At 37.6% G+C, this 22,973-nt stretch overlaps 1 pseudogene across 1 annotated transcript in view; it reads right to left on the bottom strand.

Moving 5' to 3' along the window:
- LOC104566650 (uncharacterized protein KIAA0825-like) overlaps window positions 1–22,973 on the bottom strand; it is a 284,921-nt pseudogene that overhangs the window by 242,155 nt on the left and 19,793 nt on the right. Inside the window, exons 3-7 of the transcript XR_015913687.1 lie at window positions 20,752–20,846; window positions 18,863–19,090; window positions 17,632–17,897; window positions 16,236–16,386; window positions 9,081–9,243 (exon numbers count right to left, since the gene is read on the bottom strand). The product of XR_015913687.1 is annotated as an uncharacterized protein KIAA0825-like (transcript). The remainder of the gene's footprint in view (window positions 1–9,080; window positions 9,244–16,235; window positions 16,387–17,631; window positions 17,898–18,862; window positions 19,091–20,751; window positions 20,847–22,973) is intronic.

The following is a 22,973-nucleotide window of genomic DNA, read 5'->3' as shown; positions in this document are numbered from 1 at the left end:
GAGAAGTTTTGTAACATGCATATGGAGAGGCATATGTTCTCTCATCCTCGTAGCTCAATACTAGTGAAAATAAGACTAGCCTCATAAAAAGAGACAAAAGGTGAAATACATATAAATACCACACATAAGTGTTCAGTTTTGTATAGCAGCCGAAAAAAAACAGGACTCTGACGTTCATAAGGTATGAATATAAACCCCAAATAAAGAACAACTGAAACCAACCACAAGCAAATATTAACATAAATTATAACCAGGAAATATTTATCTTATTAAGCAATTATTTCACCTGTACCCAAGATAAAAAATTAAACAAATATTTTAAGGCAAATAAAAGTTAGATCATTAATTTTCAACATTGATAAAGATGTTCAGGTCTAATAGATAAAACAGACTCTAGCCTTATATAGACACCAGAAGTGATGTAGTAAAACAGGTTGCATAATAAAGACTTATGCAAAAACATTTCAGAGACTAGTAAAAGATTTTTTTCTTGAAATATCAGGGAAAATCTACAAGCTTAAAAAAAAAAGCAAATACGTAAAATAGTTACAATTACACTGGCTTAGTGTTTTCAGAATTAAATTAGAATTTAGGCAGCCTCAGCTAGGACCTTTACAATGGTATGGGCTTTCAATTTTGTTAAGGAGAGCAAGTGAATACAATCATATTTTTATTATGTATAGAAAGTAAAAGCATAAAATGACCTAGGAAGAATTAGGATCCTCTGATGGAATAGTTTTCTGCAATGCTTAAAAATAACCTTTCTTTCTAATATTCCAAATACCATCCTGGAAAAAAAAAAAGCTTCCACAACATAGATATACTGTGTAAAATATTTTTAACAAAATTGTGACACCTCAGAATATGTGCTTACATTTACATTAGTGTTCTGGATGGGCTTGGGATTCGGCAATAATCAGCCAGAATGAGGTGACTACATCGAGCATTTATTCAGGTGAAAGCACATAAAAGAAGCAAAGTATGGATAACTACTCACGAGGTGATACCTGCCGATCTGGACCCGAAGATCCTCTCGAGCTGGCAGATCAGAGAGAGAGAGTTGCTGACCGGCTCCCACAGAGACAGCACAGGCCTCAGAGTTAGGAGTTTCTTCTCTCCCCGACTCTCTCCGCACTGTCCACTTTTATGCCCGGTGCATCCTGGCACGTAGGGTCAGTACGACCCAGGAGGCAGACCGGGGGGCAGACAAACTCCGCCTCTAGTTGTGCAACTCTCCCCGCTGGGTGCGCAGGCGCGCATGCCAGTCGGGGGTCCCAGCCCTCAATTTGAGGGTCCTGCCTTCCTCCTCTTCTTCCTCATTTCCGGGTGTTTGACCTCCAAAGCTAGTTTGGAGGACGTCTGCGGTTAAGTTGGCTACAAGCTCAGCCGAGCGGCCGGCTTCAACAGGTTTTTGGAGGGGGCTGCCTGTGAACTGGGCTGAGCAGCTGCATCCCTGCCCCTTATCGCTCAGCCTAGGCAGGCAAACATCTTCTTTCTCAAGGTCTGGCCTCTGCTTCTCACAGATTTTTATGACTCTACAGATCACAGAAATTTCCATCTCCAATATAATTAGTTATTTAATACACAGGCTCTTTCACTGATTTTTCTGAGCAGCTTAAAGTTACATTGTTAAAAGAGGATATTAAATATTTTACTAAAGTAGTAAAATATAAGTAGTTCCCTTATCACCAGGACAGCACAGATGGCTTTATATATATGGAATGTCATTGCACAGGAACACTAGCTATATTACCTCTGGGATGAGCTTTCTCATTTATTTCACTTTTTTCCCATATAAATCTGATAATGAAGTCGCTTCTATGGTGGTCTGGAAGATATATATTTCTTCATATTTTTTCCATCCAGTGAAAATATGCCACTTTTAAATAGTACTGGAATAGCTTCTGCTTCTACTATTTATTCAAAACAAAACTGTCTAAATAGCATCCATAAAAACTTAATTCTACCTCAGAAAAGAGTATTCAGTCAATGACTGAAGTGGTTCCAGCATTTCCTTTACATCCATGCAGACAGTACTTGTCAGAAAATTCATTACCCAAAACTCGTAATTCACAGTCTAATTTAAATTTTGAATACTGCCCTTAAATGAAGGGATCAAAAAGCTCAAAATTGTCTTTCCTTAGACAGGGAAATAATAAGTCTTTAATGAAGCATAAATATCCCAAGAAATAGAAACAGAATAGATCCCTTTTCCAAGGACCCTTTCCACCCATTCCTGTCTTTTAAAACTAATGGCAAATTTCATGGGAATTTGTTTGAGAGATAGAGACAGCACAAACGCAGGATATTCTAAGCTTTAGGAAAATTTACTATATCTAGCAGGGAAAAGGATACTGTCTCAATCAAATAGTTATTCACTGTGTGTGGTGTTTCAGTTAGCCTGACAGGACACATAAAAGTGACTCTGTCACAGCATCTATTGCTTCTTGCTCTGGGGCTAGAGGGCTCTGGGCTAAGAGGTCCTAGAGAAGGAGATAACAATATTGCTGACAAGAAGAGCTGAAGTGAGGGCTGCGGAAAGGTGACAGGATGCTTTGCACAGTAAGGAGTAAAATCATAAGAAATATGTTACTGTGATGGGGATACTGAAGGTTAGAGGTCTATAGCACATCAGTATTCATTTAGGCCAAGCTCATATGATAATGAAATACTCTTAAATATACAGATACTTTTTTTTTCCTTCAGAAAATGCAAAAAGAAAACTCAGACCCAGCTTTTTATGAAAAATGGAAAGCAAAAATCTCTCAGGAAACAACTTTTGGAGAGAAGTAGGAGGAGGTGAAAGGATTAGGGGAGGATCGACACTGGTGTGGGAGTGCTTCAGGTTCAAAATTAGAAAAGGAATGACAGCACAGCTGGTAGCATATGCCTCAAATGTAACTTGCCATTATATGAAGTGACACAGAAAGAGATATTAAGCTTTTGCCTCTAATCAGGCAGTAATCTCTGAAAAAAATCAAATATGACTGAGACTCCTATTTTCAATGAGCTATTTATATATCAAACCTTTTTTTTTTAAACCAGCAATCATAAACAGAAAGACTTGTCTTCTTTTTCTCCCTTTTAATTATTATTCTTTGAAAATTGCAGCTGTGCTGATCTACATTAGTGTCAAGAGCTATGTATTCCTTAATTAAAGCAAAACACCTTGAAGATAATTCAAATATCAAACATAATGAATTTACTGGCAAAAAACAGTGTACCATTTTCGATATGACCTTTCTTAGAGATGCTTTAAGTGTAAAGATTAGGGAAACTTGCAATGACTTTTTAAAAATCGTACTATGCTGTTTCATCAGAATATTAACTGAACATTTGTTCAGATACTTTGAAAACAGTGTGTCAGAACAATATTTGATACATATTGATTATCTGGTACTTCCGTTACAACAGTTACCTTTAAATACTCGCTTAAGTAAGGAAGAACAGGATGATGGTATGCAAGATAACCAGTGTAATGGATTATTAAAATTTTCTTTTGAAGTCTTGAGAAGGAGGCTCACCAGAATTGTTCAGAAATGTCCTGAAGAAGGAGAAAAAAAAAGAATAAAAAAAAATAACTGAATTAAATAAAAGACTGAAAATCCCTTAGGATCACTAGTATTAAACATATAGGCATGTACACATAAATGCAAAGGTATTAAATTATTTTAAATGTCATTTCACATCTTTTCATGTTTTTGCAGCTTAGTTTCTAGCACTGTCAATGGACTGTTAAAGCATAGTTTTCTTATTCTATCTGTTCTTACATAGCATGTTTCCAAATATGACCAAAGACGCGTTGAATAAGCAAGTAACTCTTCAAACACTCATTTCTGTTGCCCTTTTCCTTTCTACAGGCACCACGTTCTCAATACTTTGACCATAATCAAAAGTAAAATATCTTTTGAAATGATAATAATTTATATTTTGCAAAAAACATGCAATGAGACACAGATTTTGCATTAAACAAGAAAGAAAGAAAAAAACTGAACCAAATTTTCCTTGTTTACTGGCTTGCAAGGGAGAAAACACTGGTTGAAATGTCTGCAGTTTTCAAATATAAGGACTGGTGAAGAATCAGATATGCTAGTTTAAAGCCACTCCTCCATCTCTCTTTTCTAAAGGATGGAAGAGGCAAAAAATATATGCCTCTTATAATCATATACATATGATTATATGCATATAATCAACAATATGACAAAATCATATTGTTTCTCATCCTCTGAAATATTTTTTTTCTTTACAGCAAAGACCATTTCCTGCAAGAATGCACATAAGTAAGGAGGGAGAATTACATACATTCATGAAATTATGCATCCTACAAAGAAAGGACAATAGATTTGTGTAAGAATATAATAATAAAAGACTATCTTGTCTACAGTTCATGAACCGTTTGAGATTTCTAGGCAAGAACAGTTTCTTAGCAGTCTCTTAATGACAAAGACAAGGCAGACTTTTGGACTCCAAGGCCTAGAACATCTTTAGGCAAATTTTGAAGCTGATACATAGATAATATGATAGCTTTAAAACTTGTATAAATATAAGAACAACTGAAAATATTATTTAAAAAGCAGCGTCTAACGATAATTCAAAATCCTTGCTGCCAGCAGTTCTTAGTGTCCTCTGCTGGCTATTTAATTCTTGCCAGGAAATAAAGAAAAACCCAGCTCTGTGCTAGACAGTTTAATTCAACTATTCTTCTGACAGAAGTATAATAATAGCTAGTAGAAAATTTGTTTTGACTACAGGATATGTTAAAATAGCTGCCTGTAGTCTCAAAGCAGTGGATAGCAACTGTGAAAGTATTTAATACCACAGCAAGATTCCAAGTTACGGTAGTTTCATTCTTCTGTAGAGTATGACAAGGTGAGAATTGATCTTGTAAGCCTCAGTGCAGGTGTGAAATAATGAGATGCCTACAAGATGCATCCTAATGGTATTTCCTAGTAGCCTTTGGAGGATTTAGCTCTATCTAGGGAAGTAGCATGACTAAAAAGGAACTTAATGAATTATAATGCTTACATATCAAAACTAAAAAAAATTTTGAATTGTTAAAATGACAGCTATTTTTGCCTAAAGTGGACAACCAACAGAACAGAAAACTGGAATCTAAATTCTCCTCTCAGTATTTGTCATTGACTCAACCCATATGTTTTGAGAAAGTGAGATACTTCATAACACAAAATCACATAAAGTAAGGCAGTTACATTTTTTTATGATCACTAACAGAAAGACTGTCATCTCTTGCTCACCACAAAAGTCGAAAGTATATAGACAAAGTGCAAACAGTACAAATCTACTCCAACTCAAACAACCCCTCAGCATAGGACAGAACAGGGCCTCTACTCCAAAGTCTTAAATGAGGCTGTTGTATCGCATATTGTCAGCCTGCTTCTACTTAATAATTTTATTTTGCAAGAAAAATAATGAACAGTGTTCAAAAAGCCATACACCTACAAAAGCCATAATCAGCATTGGAGCTGTTAGATCCACTGCCCAAAACAGAGATACACAAACTAACTGACAACATATAAGGTAGCAAATAAGTGTATGATTACCAAAAACTCTGAGGGGAGAAGGCCTCCCCCTCTCTTCCAGAGATTTGGGCCAGCATGAAGAACACAGTGACACCTGGTAGTTTTGGGGAACACACTCTGGAGACCACTGTTGCTCAACAGCTTCGGACAAATGTAGACAGACAGAGCGCACACTGAGCATATTTGCAGATGACACTAAACTGAAGGGTGGGAGGAGAGGGGGGAAAAGACTAGTTAACAAAACACATAGTAGCACTTCAGACAAAAGATGATTGGGCCAACAAAAACACTCCTGAGATTCATTGAAGCAACACACAAAATTTTGCTGCGGCTACCATCATGTTTGAGCCTAGACTACATGATCTGTAACAACAGGCCAAGGGAGCCTAATAGCAGCCTGCAGCTACTTAAAAGGTAATTTACAAAGACAAGAGCACCAAACTTTTCTGAGTTATGGCAGATTTGATGTATATATAGAAAGAGGTAACAGCCACAGATAACAGCTTCAAGAGTTCAAATTGCACTTTGGGGAGAAAACTTCACCAAGATAGTGCTGCGGGGGAAGAGATTGCCCAGAGAGGCTGTAACATCTCATTTCCTGAAGGTTTGCAGGAGTCAACTACACAAAAACATGGCTGAAATGATCTACTGCTGGTGATTGTCCTGGTCTGAGCAGGAGGTTGGACTAGATGGCATTCAATAGCTGTTTCCAACCATTTCTTTTATGTTGAAGTTACATCAGGCAGGACAAAGGAGGATGGAAAGATCAAAGATAAAGAGTGAGCATTAAAAAATGATATCCAAGATTCAATGGTAAATTTAAGACCAGATCTAAAATGAATCATTGTAAGAAAAGAAATTAAGTGACAAAAGAATGGACAAGGTTTGGTCCCAAAATTAGGAAGGCAGAAAAGTTTATCCCAAATCAATTTAAGGTAAGTATATTATTAATTTTTCAGAATCCCTACTATTTTATTGCATTTGAGGAATATAATAAAGAATCTTAAAAAAAAAAATTCCATTGAAGTAACAGCTAATACAGCACCTCTAGTAAGCTGGAAATGAGTCAATACTATTATTAGAAAACTCCTGGAAAACAATGTTCTGTCATCAGTGCTTTTATGATTACACAAAACTTTCTTGAGCAGTATAAGGATTAATTTAAATCTAGCCCCTGCAGGGAAATGTTTTAGTACTAAAAGACAGCGCAATAAATTTAATAGAAAAATCTTCACTTACAGTAAATTTTATCAAAGTTTTTGAAGACAGAGCTGATTTAAAAGATGGAAATTTTGATTATATAGCTGTGATTATAAAAAAGAACTGCTGAAGGATTAATATTTCTTTAAAATCATGTGTAACCTCTAATTCTGTTATTGATGGACTGGATTCTTCATGTGATGAACTACACACATCTCAGTAACTAATGAACCTAGGAATTCAACATAAATGCAGCATATGAAAGTGCTATCAATTGGATGTAGTCATTCAAGAAACTAATTTGACAAACGCTGCTTTTCTTTGTAATCTGGAATATAATTAGCAGGTTAGGTTACCTGAAAAATATTGCTGTAATGAAATATACAATAAAGAACTGTTTTGATCTGGAGTCTCCTGGGGTTTTGAAAACAGAAGTGCTGAATATACAGTTCATAAAAAGTGTCTCTTAACTTACACAAAAACATGCATAATCTGTAAGAATGCTTTTCAGTATTAATATTATTTATGCAAATACATGACAAAATATGACATTTTTTATTTTTGCCTTCACCAAAATCTGGCAGCTTCGTCTGTGATTTGCAAAGAACTTTATAGTAAATTACATGAGCTGCTGCATCCTGCACATGTTCAATTTTTGATTTCTAGAAAAACAAATTACTATACTGAAACATATATGCCTAAATATGAAATCTATATGACCAAGTAGTTAACTTGCAACATTTCATATAAAATAAAAAATACATTGTCTCATTCTTCTTGGCACTTTGTGCTGGAACTCAGTGAATTTTCCAGTTAGTGCACATTTTTTAAACCATTCTCGGTATATGAAAGTCTGTAAACAGCATGGATTAGTGGATAAGGTAGAAAGCCAAGAGGAACAGATCACACTGCATATGAATTGTAGGCCATCATACTGAGGATTTTCATAAATTAAAGGTGACATGATAAAACTGGATAGCACAAGCAGTTACAGATTCCCACTGTGCGGAAAATCTCGCTGTCAAGAACTGAATGTTCAAAAAGGAGACAGAAGAGTCTTAAAACTTGATTCGAATAAAGGGAGAGTCCACCGAGCACATCCCTGTGGGGTCTCTCAAATTGCTGGAGAACGCAGCCCCCCTTTTATCCTAATTTCCCGACCGAGGGACGCCCTCTCCTTTTCCCCATTGGCCAAGGTACTCAGAAGTTACAGCCTTCCCGACCCGCCTACACCAAACTCCTGCCTCCTGCCATCTGTTCTCACCTGAGGTCACCTGACTCCTTTGTCCCCCTTGCTGAAGAATGTGAGGGGATTGCCCTATTTCCCTCCTTTGTAAAGGCCCCCAACTCTTGGCAGATACTCTTTTGTCCCACTCCCTCATGGCTCCGCTCAGTCTCCCCTCCCTTTGTCCTGCTCTTCAGACAGACTGTGGGGAAATCTCCTTATTGGTGAATACACAAACTTGAGCATTCCACTCACCACAATATGGTGGTACCACATTGCCACCTCCATTACTTTTGCCATTGCAAGACTACCTAATCTGTTCATGAATCACTTCCTTAATTGATAACATTTTCAGCCTTGTATTGAGATTGAGTCACACAAGATGAGACATCCAATGACAATCCTCTCTTAAATGTCCTTCAGAACCCTTTAACATTAAAACGAGACCACAAATGTTAAAAATTTTGGTTAAAGAAGCATAAATACAGGAGGTTATCCGCCCTCATCTTTGCACCATTGGTGTTATTTAAAATTATTTTTATTTAGAATAACCGAATAAAGGCTAGCTTAACAAGATTAGGCTTTTGTGTGTGTGGGTGTGTGCACGTGAGCGCACATGCATGTGATCTCGGTTTGTATTGTCTTTTACTGAAAATTTCACAGATGAGTTTTTAGCACCAAAGAAAATAGCAAGACTCAGACCTACCTTCAGTGCAAATAATTTTCCTTTTTCCTTGCAGTAGTGACTTCTGAAAACATATTTCTATAAAATTGGGCATTCTATACTTTTCACTTTCAAAATACATTCAATTTCCTAATGGTTACATAACCATTATACATAATCACTTCAATAAGTTATCTTTAAAGTTCTAGTATTTTTTTTATTGTTGTGGGAGGTCAGCAGAACATTCTAAACCACCTTGAAGCTGCAGGTAGATAAATCTTGAGTAGCAAGTACTAGAATAGTGCCATAATATGTAAACATTTTTTTACATCAGGTACTTATCAGTACACATACTTCACAGAATCACAGAATGGTTGAGGTTGGAAGGGACCTCTAGAGATCATCTAGTCCAACCCCCCCTGCTCCAGCAGGGACACCTAGAGCACGTAACTGGGGCAGACCTGAGAATACCTGGAGGACAGCACAGCCAAAGATTGCTCCAGTACTTCTGTAAGAACCTCCTGGGCTAACCTGGGAAGCAGAATAGTCCATAGATCGTGTCGAAGAGCACAGCAGTAATGTCACATCTGGACAGAGAATGAACATCTTTCCCCCTAGCAAAACCACCACACATTAAATAATAGAAAACACCTTCCAAATGACAATTTAGTTCCTGTGAATCTAATTAATTCAATCTGAAAGGAAATAGCTGAAGAGTTTCAAGCATCTCATGACCAAAAAGTGTTCTTTGACAAGATGTGAAACATCTTTATTAACAAACACATGTTCCATCTCAGTTAAAAAACTAGAGTTCTGCCATAAAACAAAACCACAAAAATTTGACCTTGCATATCATTAATTAACCTAATCTCAAAAACATACTGTTTTATACAGTACTTTTTTTAGTGAATGGAATAGTCAGATAAATTTAATATACCAGTTTTTGTCCTCAACAACAACAAAAATATTTAAATGACTTAAGCATGCATATTTCCCCAAATTCATACTGTCACACATAAAAATCATTATGTATAACAGAGATGCAATAACAGCAGAAAAAAATAACTGGATAGTTAACATAAAGTATCCAGATTTTTCCAATAAGATTTTTTCGCTAATAATGGCAATTTATTGAAATAAAACATTTTCTGGGGATAAATCAATATTGGTATTAATATTTAATTAGCTATACAGAGTAGAACCACCTCAACAAGACACAGAGACAAATACAGAACAGTGAAAAAACACAGTGAAAAAACACACTAACAAGTCTAAGTAGCACATATTTTAAGTCATGTTTAAACATTTCACCTAAATGCTGTTCAGAAAGTAGTACTATTGTGAAACTGAAACACTCATTAGCTCAATTAAACACCTGACAAGGGTTACCACACAGAAAAAATCAGATAGTTTCATAGTGACCAAAAATGGATCAGGTTATACAGAAAATTACAGATCAAATTCACAGAATTACAGAATCACAGAATGGTTGAGGTGGAAAGGAACCTCTAGAAATCATCTAGTCCAACCCTCTCTGCTAAAGCAGGGACACCCCCATTTTTCTTATCTTAAGTAAAATTAAAATATTATTGCAGAGTATGCAGAGACTTCATCATAAAAAGCAGAAGTTTACCTCTGGGAGCCGCTGTGCATGCCTCAAAAGGGTGTTACTTCAGTAAGGGGGGATGTCTTTGATATGTTATCACTAGTGCTGAGATACACTCTGATAGATCTTATCCAACTCTCCCTGCCCCCGCCAACTTCAGCCTAGAGTTATTTTTACTAAGTCCTTTTTCTTTGCAAAAACATGTGTGCTCTTACAGAATAAACATATCAGGCATCCAGCAGCCCATACATGGGCTACTGAACCTCGTGCTATCAAATAGGGAGGGACTTGTAGGAGATGTTAAGGTGGGGGGTAGCCTCGGCTGCAGTGACCATGAGTTGGTGGAGTTCAGGATTCAACGAGGAGGTGGCAGGGCTGTAAGTAGCCTTGCAACCATGCACTTCAGGAGGGCCAACTTTAGCCTCTTCAGAGACCTCCTCGGAAGAATCCCATGGGCTAGAGCTCTAGAAGGAAGGGGGGCCCAAGAGAGCTGGTTAGTTTTCAAGCGGCACTTCCTCCACGCCCAGCAACAGTGCATCCCTGTGTGTAAGAAGTCAGGCAGAGGGGGCAGGAGACCTGCACGGATGAGCAGGGAGCTTGTGGCAATGCTCAAGCAGAAGGCGACGGTATACAGAATGTGGAAAAAAGGACAGGCCCCCTGGGAGAAATACAGGAACGTTGTCAGGGAATGCAGAGGTGTGACAAGGAAAGCTAAGGCGCGGTTGGAACGCAATCTAGAAAGGGACATTAAAAATAAAAAGAAAAACTTCTTCAAATATATTAACAGCAAAAGGAAGATCAGGGAAAACGTGGGTCCGCTGGCGGACGAGATGGGCACCCTGGTTACAAATAACACAGAAAAAGCAGAGTTGCTGAATGCCTTCTTTGCTTCGGTGTTTACCAAGGGCAGCCCATTAGAGTCCCAGGCCCTAGGGACAGGAGAAGAAGTCGGGGGAGAGGAAGACTTGCCCTGGGTAGAGGAAGATTGGGTCAGAGAGCACCTAAGGAACCTCGATACCCACAAATCCATGGGCCCTGATGGGATGCATCCCATAGTGCTGCGGGAGCTGGCAGAGGTCATAGCTAAGCCGCTCTCCATCATCTTTGAAAGATCCTGGAGAATGGGGGAGGTGCCGGAAGACTGGAAGAAGGCCAATGTCATGCCAGCCTTCAAAAAAGGCAAGGAGGAGGACCCAGGCAACTACAGGCCAGTGAGCCTCACCTCCATCCCCGGAAAAGTGATGGAACGGCTCATACTGGCCCTTGTCTCCAGGCACATGGAGGACAAGAAGGTGCTCAAGAGTAGTCAGCATGGATTCACCAAGGGGAAATCTTGCTTGACTAACCTGATAGCCTTCTATGATGGAATGACCAGCTGGATAGATGAGGGGAGAGCGGTGGATGTCATCTAGCTTGACTTCACCAAGGCTTTTGACACCGTCCCTCACAACAGCCTCCTGGGCAAGCTCCAGAAGTGTGGGATAGATGAGTGCACAGTGAGGTGGATTAGGAACTGGCTGGATGGCAGGGCCCAGAGAGTGGTGATCAGCGGCGCAGAGTCTACTTGGAGGCCTGTAGCTAGCGGGGTCCCCCAGGGGTCAGTCCTTGGTCCAGTCCTGTTCAATTTATTCATCAATGACCTGGATGAAGGCACAGAGTGCTCCCTCAGCAAGTTTGCTGATGACACGAAACTGGGAGGAGTAGCCGATACCCCAGAGGGCTGCGCTGCCATCCAGAGGGACCTGGACAGACTGGACAACTGGGCGGTGAAAAACCTCATGCAATTCAACAAGGCCAAGTGCAAGGTTCTGCAGCTGGGTAGGAATAACCCCAGACACCAGTACAGGCTGGGGACTGACCTTCTGGAGAGCAGTTCTGCGGAGTAAGACCTGGGTGTCATGGTGGATGACAAGTGGACCATGAGGCAGCAGTGTGCTCTTGTGGCCAAGAAGGCCAATGGGATCCTGGGGTGCATTAAGGAGAGCGTCTCCAGCAGGTTGAGGGAGGTGATCCTGCCCCTCTACTCAGCCCTGGTGAGGCCACATCTGGAGTACTGTGTCCAGTTCTGGGCCCCACAGTACAAGAGGGATGTGGAACTGCTGGAGACAGTCCAGCGCAGGGCCACAAGGATGATCAGGGGCTTGGAACATCTGCCCTATGAGGAGAGGCTGAGGGAGCTGGGCCTGTTCAGCCTGGAGAAGAGAAGGCTGAGAGGGGACCTGATCAGTGCCTATAAGTACCTCAAGGGAGGCAGTGAAGAGGATGGTGCTGGTCTCTTTTCAGTGGTGGCCACCGACAGAACTAGAGGTAATGGCCACAAAGTGAAACACCAAAAGTTCCACAGGAACTTAAGGAAAAATTTCTTAACAGTGAGGGTGACAGAGCACTGGAACAGGCTGCCCAGAGAGATGTTGTGGAGTCTCCTTCCCTGGAGATCTTCAAAACCCGCTTGGATGCAGTCCTGTGCCACGTGCTCTAGGTGACCCTGCGTGTGCAGGGGGGTTGGACTAGATGATCTCTAGAGGTCCCTTCCAACCTTAAGCATTCTATGATTCTATGATTCTATGATTCTATAAAACTATTATTTTACACTCCTTACTATAAACTAATTCCTTTTAGTCATATCTTTAAGTAACAAAAAAACTGCAAAAAAACAAACTAAATCAATATTTAGAAATAGATTTCTAAATGAAATTTAAAATGCATTTATTTTTTAAGCAACCGAACGTTGGCAAGTTATAGTTATTAACTATGTAGTTATACATACAAATTATTTCATTTTATCACTTTATGTAATTTTAAACAATAATTTGAATAATACCGCTCTTTCTAAAATTGTGCCACTATTGCAGACGCAACAGAGATGCAATGAAGATTTAAATGGGATTCATTCCCCTTTTCTGGCCTGTTTTTCTATTTGTTGCCATTTCCAGACAATTCTACTGGTAAACATCTGCTATTTTTGCAAGCTTCATACAATACAAACAGATGCGAGCTTTTATTTAGCTTATATATAAGGAAACAAGCAGCTGGGCTTTATTACATAAGCCACTCAATATTATCTTTGAACAGACAATCCTTTATTCTTTGACTATTAGAAAACATAAGTTCCTAAAACTACAGCAGATGTCTGCTACACTAAACGCTTGATTTGAAAATGTAACCTGGAGAGCTGGCCCAGTGGGTGTTCAGTGCACTCAGCCAGCGAGATGCTGAACCCTCAGAGCTTCACTCCCTGGCAGCTTCAGCTCAAAGTGCTCCATGGGAATTGTGCTCTGAGTTCAGTTGAGAGCTCACTTATATTGCCACAGAAATCCATCTTTGTATCTTGCAAAATCTCTACTTAACTTTAATTAATAAATATCAAAAGCCTAAGGTGATTTCACTATGATTAGAATTCTGTATTTGCTGTATTTGTCAAATGGGCCTTTTGGCTTTTCTTTTCCTTTTACTGTTATTGGATTAGTGCATGCCAGAAGGAGAATGAAAGCTGGAATTGAAATTGATTAGAAGTGCAAAAATAAATTAAATTTCAACAACATAGAAGAGAAATAATATTTTATTTTATAGATTGTAATAACCATTTTCTACCAATCTTGTTCACCTCATATGTTGCCGTTGTACAAATAACTGCATAAGGAAACAGCAGTACTATGTAATCAAACACAGAGAGTATCCTCCCCCTTCACCTTTGTCTTTCTTTTAGTGGTTTTCTTTTATTTTCTTACATATATCCTAGGTCCCATCAGGTAAGTCATTTTATTAGTAGGGACAGAATTGTTGGGCAATGGAAAGGAAGGCATCACATATTCTTCTAATACCATTTAAATGCCCTGTATTACTGGGGAAAAGGAAGGCAGTAAGTCCTTATGATGCCTAAAATGCAGGGTTGCCATTTAGTTTTAGCTAGCACCCTAGGCAATAATGGGGATAGATTTCTTCCCTTCTCACCCAAGGTGATACAATAGCTTGCTCAGTTTATGGGAGAATATGGGAATAGATTTATTTTCTTCATGGAATTTAGCCAGGATTCACAAATTAAATCTTTTATAGTGGTATACAATACTTAAAAGTGGGGGATAGAGAAGAAAGGAAAGCTAGGTCCTGAGCTAAGCTGGATTCAGGAGCTAGTCTACTCAACACATAAGCAGAGGCAGAGAGCCAGAGCAGCTTCCAGTTAGAAAAGCAAGATCGTGGTATTGCGTAAGACAGATCCTACTGACAGTGCAGCAAGGTCTGAGAGCCACTGCCTCTCACAAATGTAAGAGTGTGCTCCCAGCAAGACACTGAGTTCACATCCATTGCCTCTCACCAGATCCTGCTCCTGAAGACAGGCAAGGGGTCCTGGCTCCAAGCTCTTCTTGTGTTCCAAGCTCAGCAGGATCTGTGTGACCTTAATATTGAGAGGCAAAGCTTCACCGCTCCTGCTGAGTGTTGAACTTGCAAGGAGCCACCTCTCACAGCTAGAGGTTTCAGTAGTATGTTGCTTCTGTAACAAGCAGTGGTTCTCAAGCCAACCTCTTCCATTCAGGAGGCCTACAAAAGCTCAGCGGAAGTAACAGCTGCTCAGCATCACGCCTCCTGGAGGCACTCTGAGCAGATTATGGGCCATCTTTCACAAAAAAAAAAGCAGTAAGATGATGAAAAATTACATACTGCCTACCTCAAGCACCGCAGGTGTACAGAGTTGAAATGCAACTCTTCCTACATACATCAGTTCCGATCACTAGTTGTAGAATTACTGAGCTTATCCAATTCTTTTTTTAGTTGGGGCAACTATTTGTGACCATCAGGCTTCCTCCATGGTGGTAACTGTCCACCAGATAGTTATTGGAATGGAATCACCAATAAATGGGACACAGAATCAGATAGACTACAGTCAGTATAAATCACATTAATTGCTAAAATCTACCTTTTTTGATACCTTATCAACCTAGGACATTTAGAATCACATTAAAATGAAAAGTAAAATGCTGATTTTCTTGTCTTTAAGGAATGGACATTTTGATGGTATTACTCATATAAGGTCTGTTTAAATCAACTGTCAGTATGGATTTTTGCCACTGATTCATCAGCTCTTCCTATTACATTTCTAGGATGGATATATTGTGAAGAAGTTCTCATGTGTAATAATTCTAGAAAACATTTAGGGATAAAACCCTAATTCTCTCACACAGCAAATTTAATGAGAAAGGGCAGGACTTTCCTTCCAGATCTCAGTTATTATTGTTAAAAAAAAAAGTAAAAATTTAACTAGACCCTGATATTATGCACAAATAATTTCAAATTATAAAAATCTAGTATATGCCTTACCATATATTTAACTAGTATATGTCTAATAGTATATTTAACTGAGTAGTTATTAGGAAAGGAAAAAAATACTACATTAGAATAATATATTCAATTGATCCTTAGACTCTTTCCATTGTTTCATTACGGTTGTAGTTTAAAAGCAGACCTGTGACTAAAATTCAGGTGAAATAACATAAGTCATTTCAGAAATATACTGGAATGCTATAGATACCTATACTGACCATCTTTTTTGTTACATCCTTCACTCACAAAAGTGAAAGGGAACCAATGGAAAATAAAACTCAAAAGAAATATAAGTGAAAAATTAATAATCTTGCATTCCCATATGTTGCACTTACTATAAGGAAAGTTGAAATGAAAGCGTCTTTTTGCGGGGGGGGGGGGCATTCTATATAAATGTCTTGACCCTGATTATAGAAATTATGTATTTTCAAACTATCTTAGGACACTATTTCCTTAAACAAATGGCAGAAGACTGACTGATTTATCAGAAGTCTTTTAGTGGCCATGTTTTCCTGCATTATTTCTAAAAGAGAATTTGCCTACAATAATATTTAAAAATATCAAATCCCACCAATCTTTATACAAAAATAATGCCACCAATCTTATGTTTCTAATTAGTCATAGAGTTGGCAACCAGTAAAACACATTTTGTAAAAGGAAGGCATAGTAAACTTAACCTCACACCTCATAAAAAGCTTTGCAGTCATCCCAGTGGTGGCTCTCGGCATCCTGCAAAATGCTTGTAGCATAAACTCCAACGCAGTAGTTCGTAACTTGAAACTGGAGAATTTTGATGAATTCCTGATATTGTTGGACAGGCCCTAGGAACAGGGGTCTGTTCAGAGAGAATGATCAAAGAGGAAAAAATTGAAAGGCTGTGCAGTAGGAGGTAACAATCCACAGCACTGCAAATGGTTTTGATTATTAGGTATCAAACATTCATTTCCTCTTGGTCCTGGAGTCTGAATCTCACGTACACTTTTGAAAAATCTGGTCTTTGTTCCACAGTTCTTTAAGAATATATATTTTCTCTTCTATAAATTCTTTTTTAACCAAGTCATTGAGAAGTAAATTATTCTATTTAAGGCAAGAGTACCTTTTGCCATTCAGTTGTCGCTATTTCGGGAACATTCTGTGTTGAAACATAATGCATGAGCAGCAAGTGCAAAAAAGAAAACACAAACACAGAGTCCAGAGATCATTTTTAGTAGGTATGTTATGGGCAAACTCTTTCATAATGCACATAAGAATTACTGAGCAAAATTCTGGCTCAGATTCCCCATTCACAGAAGTCCGCTCTATTTAGCATAGGGTGGAGCATCAGAGCTAAAGCAGCTCACCAGTGCGTATAACCCCTTAGAAATCATACCTTCCTTGAAAAATGTTCTAGTTCAAAGATTCCCCCAACAGGCCCAGTTTCTAATTTTAAATCACATATAGCCATAAACATACAGATCAATAGAGATATTCTTAGTATCTTCAGCCCAAATCTCCTGAAAACAACTAATATGACTATATTGCCCTTCAGAACAAATCCTTGCCAAAATTTGTATTACACCTTACACCACTACTTCCCTACTTTTTTTTTTTTTAACTCTGCATGCAATGATATATATAACTTAAGTCACACTGGTGAATTTGCTTGCCTTTCTCAATACAAGTGGTTATAAGGAAGGAGTGCAGAAATGTATGTTTATTTTATCCTCTAAGATTGCTGCATGCTAAAATCAAGTTTTATGAAAATTCAGATATTGCAAATGTCAGAAAAGGTAATTAAAGCCTTAGCCCTCTATTTTCATGAGAGCACAGTACATTCTATTCACTGGACAATACTATTTACCCATTTTAATAAAAATTGATTTGCAAATCAAATGCATATAGTAAAAATAAATAATTTCTTGTGGCTTCTTTAAATTATCACTACATTTAATTCAGGGCTTTCCTAAATTAGTACATATAATGCTTATGCTAAAAAAATACCATGCAATTTTGAAAACTATCACCACACCATAGCACTAAAGTGGAGTAAGTCCTACATTATCTATTTTTAATCAACCCACTGTATGCAAGAGGGACTCACTTTTTGCTGGTTTCTCTCATTAAATTGCTATACATTGTAAAATGCTGGAAGACATGTATCACTGTGGAAAGAGCAGCATACAAGTTTTGCAGCGGAGCTTGGGAGGGAACATCTTTGCTTTTCTCCTCCAGTCTTGACAGGATAGCTGTTGCTACTTTGCTGCAGGCCTCTACAAAGTTTGTTCTAATTTCCTGAAGAGAATCATCTTTGTATGCCAGAGCCAATGGAAGCAACGTGTCAAGTTCTTCCATGATGTCAGAACAAAACTGGGGAGAAATAAAAGTGGCATCAAGTTATTTGTATTCTGACAGCACTGTTTAATTTATACACACTAGGGTCAGATTCTTGAATAATGAAATTGGCATAAAACCTAAATATATTGAATCGGCTTTACAAACATTTCACTCTGTTGTACAGGGGAAAAGCATTTATTTAGAGAAAATGAGTTATTACTTAATTCCTTCTTGCTTTAAAGCCGCATAATATATATTGAGAAAAAAATTAAAACCATCTTAGGTTAGCAATGTCTTCATTTTGTTTATGACTTCATTAGATGTACACTCAAAGCATAAGTTTAATTCTCTGTAAACAGAGATAATTTTCTAAACTAATTTCTTTTGAAAAAATACAAATACATTTTTAATACTGAATTTCAAAATTGAACTCCACGTCTGATCTCCCTAAAATTTAAGTGTTATTTTAAGCAAACACTTATTGACAACTCCCAATTCTGCTAGACAGTTGCAAAGCTTACTAAATTCAAAAAGGTTCATACCCTTATTCCATTAGACAAACAATTTAATTAATCACAGTGACCTTTTGGCCAAATCACTCTAATTTGGCCTTACTATTAGTTATGCTGATTAGTTAAATGGCATGTCTAAGGAAATAAATACAGGAAATCCCTTTATAGTAATGCTTCAAAGCTTTCAAACATTTTCCCATCAGATCACTTGGTAACAGAGCAGATATTAGAGAGAGAATGTTTTAGAACTTTTTGGATGAAAAAATAATGTCAGTAAAGTTTAGAAGTTAATTCTTTTAAGTATAGACTATGGGCTATTGTATAAAGATCTGTTCAGCATCATAATGTAATGCCTCTCTCTTTCTTCTTAATTCCATTTATATACGATATAGAATATTAATGGCACTGTAAGTACCTCAAAGCACAGATGGCAAAACAGCCTTGGCATTCTGTCTCCCCTCAAACTTCAGATCTTTCGATACCTGCCTTAGCAATTTGTTTTGGTTGTTCCTCTTGTTGGACTGCTCCCCAGGACTCCCTCATTTGCTGGTTGTTTACAAGACTCATCACATAGCCTGCAGCTGAAGACTGCTCTTTCTGCTCATGTTGAAGAATTTTAGTTGAAAAATCCTCAATTGCTATTGCTATACAGTAAGCCACAGAAGAAGACAGGTCTTTAAATGCATTCCTCCAGCCAAAATCCAGTGAAATAAGCTGAAAAACATATTTCTATTAAATCAATTCAAAATCAGTTGAGATTGATATTGAGATTGTTCTAAACTTAATGAATAACCAAGAACAAATTAATTAAAAGGACACCATTAAAATACAGCTCTATAATCTCGAAATTATACCAAGATTTAACAAAAATGAACATGCCTAATGACATTAATTTGTCATCAAACTGATAAAACATATATTTATAAAAAACCTGTTTAAATAAGACTGTTTTTATATAAGCCATGATTTACCCTTACACTTTTTTAAAAAAAATATATTTAATGTAATCTATTTAACAAAGTCAAATATACTTATAACCATTTCAATACTTTTAGTAGTAATCCAGGAAAGGATACCTCATAATTCCACATTTTCACTGCAAGCTAACAGCTGAAAGTTCCTATCCACAAATATTAATAGTAAAACAGTTACAGAAGCCAGTTTTTACACAGTCACACTATTTCACCACTTTACTGCTGGATTTAGAAGAGATTAAAATGCTTAGAGATGTCTCGTTTTTAGCCCATGATGGAGTTTACTGCAGCTTCAATCAGGAATTGCCAACCTTTTACAAAACAGTGACTTCTGAGGTTATCTGAAACATAAGAGTGGCACAGAAGACACGGTAGGAAATAGTTATTTTGCCACTGAATTTTCTTTGCCTGACTCATATGACATAAAGCAGACTTAAAGAACTGCACCACTGTAAGAAGTATTTTAATGAAGTAAGATGTACTCTAAAGACCCCTACCCATTGGGGACACAGTAGAAGAAAAGCATTTCTAAAAAGCTGCAGCTACCATCTTAAAATGGAAGACAAGGAAAGGGGCTATAAAGCAGAGACCTCCCAACTCACTCCAATCTAGAAAAATGCCTCTTCCTTCCTTCCCATTCCTAATACTCAACTTCAAGGAGTCCACAGGCAGCCCAACCACACACCCACTTGCTCTCTCCTTTTTTTTTTTTTAAAGGCTCGACCATGTCAAAATGTTGCTTCTTTTACTATATCAAATATAAGTACATTAGCCTTAGCAATTCAAAGGGCATTTTAAAAAGTCATTTTAGCCTTAAAATCAAGCTGTTAGTGAATTATATTCCATTACTGTACAATACTAGATTTTTTAAAGAGAACTTAGGCCCCATAAACTCCCCAGGGTAGTAAATGGCAGCCAGATTAAGACCTAAATCATGTATATACGTTCTAAAAAGCATACTGCTTACTACACAGTGACTCGTTGCATCAAACTGGACATCATGTGAGCACACATCCCTATAGAAAGCATCCTTAGGATGCACCTATATAGCCTTCTAAAAGGATAATGATTAAGAACTCAGCAGGTTTTCTAAGACTTTGATGCAATTGAGAACCGAAGGTACACTGGAAAAAAAAGCTGTGCTATTCTTGTATTCCTTTACTATTTCTTTTAAAATGTAATATCCTCTATGTCTGATGTTAAATCTGTTCTGTTATTATGTTAAAATAAGCACTCTGTGAACGCCGTAAGATTTTATTCTGCTTTAGCTGAGACTTTGGACTCAGTAGCTAAATAATGGAACTCTGGCAATAGGTGTTTATAATGAGTATGGTGACAGATGATATTGGAGACACAGACAAAAGAAAATCCCCTACAAAGTGCAAGACTCTTCATACTCACCTCTTTTACCTGAAGTAACTGTTCAGGAAGCACACTGGTTTCATTTGCTCTAGTTTCTCCTATTAAAAGCTCCCCACTAGCTTTCTTCAGAACTCCTGCACAGTATGATAAAGGGGATCAAAGTTAAGATTAATTCTGTAGAAAAGTTAGCAGCCTACAACACCTTCTGATATATCAATATGTAGCATAAAAAAACCCTCAACAAGATGTAGTAGAATACTATTGTTATGATAGTCAAATTCAGGTTATACACAGCTCCTTTTATACAACATGATGAAAACCACATCCCATTGTATACATATTTTATACGTACACACATATAATGTAGAAAATATAGCTTCTTTTGTCATTAATTAATTTTTATACTGATTGTGCATCAAGGACTATGCATCAAGGAAATATTTTCTGACTGCTCACTAACTGTGAGCAAGGTAAGTAAAAATCTCCTTGCCAAATCTAAAGTTATATTCAGTAGGCTGAATAACTTTTACTAAAAGGTACTGCATATGACATGCCTTGAAGAAATGGGAAATATAATACATGACAAATATAAACAAACAAAAGAAAAAATACTAAAAAACAAACAAAACCCCAAAATAAACAAAATAAATACACCCTGCTAGCTGTAGATTTTAAAGCCTTCTACATTCTGTCTTCCATAATGGAGTATTTAATTGCTGTGCTATACTGAGCAAGCTGTAAAAATACAAATTCAGAAAAAACAAACTCTTGCCTAGTGCAAATTTGATCTTCGCATCAGTTTGATCTGCTGAAAACTAGGTATCTACTTGAACATCTTGCTTTGAGACCAAAGCGGAGAGGGGAAAAAAAAATCACACCTCTTTCTTGAATCTTTATAACTTCAAGGTTTATTAAGAGGTTGTACCTCATAAATTTCATTCTGTACTCTCTGTGTTACATTTTCCAGAAATGGATACAGAGCAAAGGATTTCTTCTTACACTGTGAAGACTTTTGCAAGGCTTTGCAGTCCCCTGAGGCAAAGCTTAGAAACCTAAGGGCTTGACAACTTTGCCCACAGTGTTTTCAAAGAGCTCCATTGGGAAAAGCTTTTATTGGTACTCATTATCTGATCTGTCCAAAGTTCACCTTTCTCACTGAAATGAAAAAAAAGTGAGAGATGAAAGCATGTTAGATGTTTCTGATTTTTAAAAGTCTCAACAAGAGGCTTCTGAAATGCCAGAGGAAAGAAACATCTACCTTAAAGACGGAAAGAAAATGCAATTTGGCCTGATTCTAAATCAAGATCTCCTGCTTAACCCTCAGCTACACCTGAATGTTCCAGGTTCCTTCAAAGAGAACAACTCCTGTGATGCTGAATGTAGTAGGTATGTCAGAACACTTCAGGGATTTTCAACAGCACGTAAAATGAGAAGTAGACCATCTCATCACAGTAGGCATGATGGGATATCTGCAAAATGAAGGGTTAAACATCTATTCAAGAAAAAGAAAAAAAAACAGAAGGTAGTTATTCCTTTCATTTTCTGAAACCTACTGCTAATGGTGGAAGAAAGTGAAGATATGCAACACCAGGAACAACTGTTCTGTAACTGTTAGAAAAATACAGACAGCCTTCTTCAGGAAAGAAGAGTGGTAGTCTTGACCAGGTGACACACTAGAAGCTCAATGATGGGACAGAGATCTGTCATTGTTTATTCTTACGTCTGAGAAAGATCACATAAAAGGAGAAAATAGTGACAAAGATAAAGAGTGAACACTACATTGGTAGCAAGTACAGTGAGTACACCACATTTTCTGGTATTTGTTGCACTTAGGTAACGCAAGTATTGCTGTGACATGAAGCACAAAACTTGGCATGGACATACTATTCAGAGAACATATACTTAGGTTTGAAACTTAAAAGTCAGAAGATAAAAATCAGCATGAACTGGATGGAGAATACTGAAAAGAACACGTAGTAGAAAACATAGTTCATAGATTTTTCTTCCATCTATGCAAAACAGTTTCAAAAAGGAATATATTGAATATATTCCAGAAGATGCCAGACATAGAACTCTCAAACCGCACTCAGGAAACTATCCATATCACCTAAAAAAGCCCTGTACATCCATCTCCCTACAGAGTTCACTCTGGTTCACTGTTTCCTTTGGTGCTATTGTCTGCCATGGGGTTACCATCAGAGAATACTGGTAGGCAGTACTTCCCTCTAACATCTATTTTCAGCCGCCTAAATTGGTCTTCA

Source organism: Tinamus guttatus, unplaced genomic scaffold (genome assembly GCF_059628265.1).
Source record: "Tinamus guttatus ecotype Peru unplaced genomic scaffold, ASM5962826v1 Tinamus_guttatus_pri_ptg000374l, whole genome shotgun sequence".
NCBI lineage: Eukaryota > Metazoa > Chordata > Aves > Tinamiformes > Tinamidae > Tinamus > Tinamus guttatus.
The sequence above is the reverse complement of the archived record's forward strand: the minus strand, read 5'-3'. Positions and strand labels throughout refer to the sequence as shown.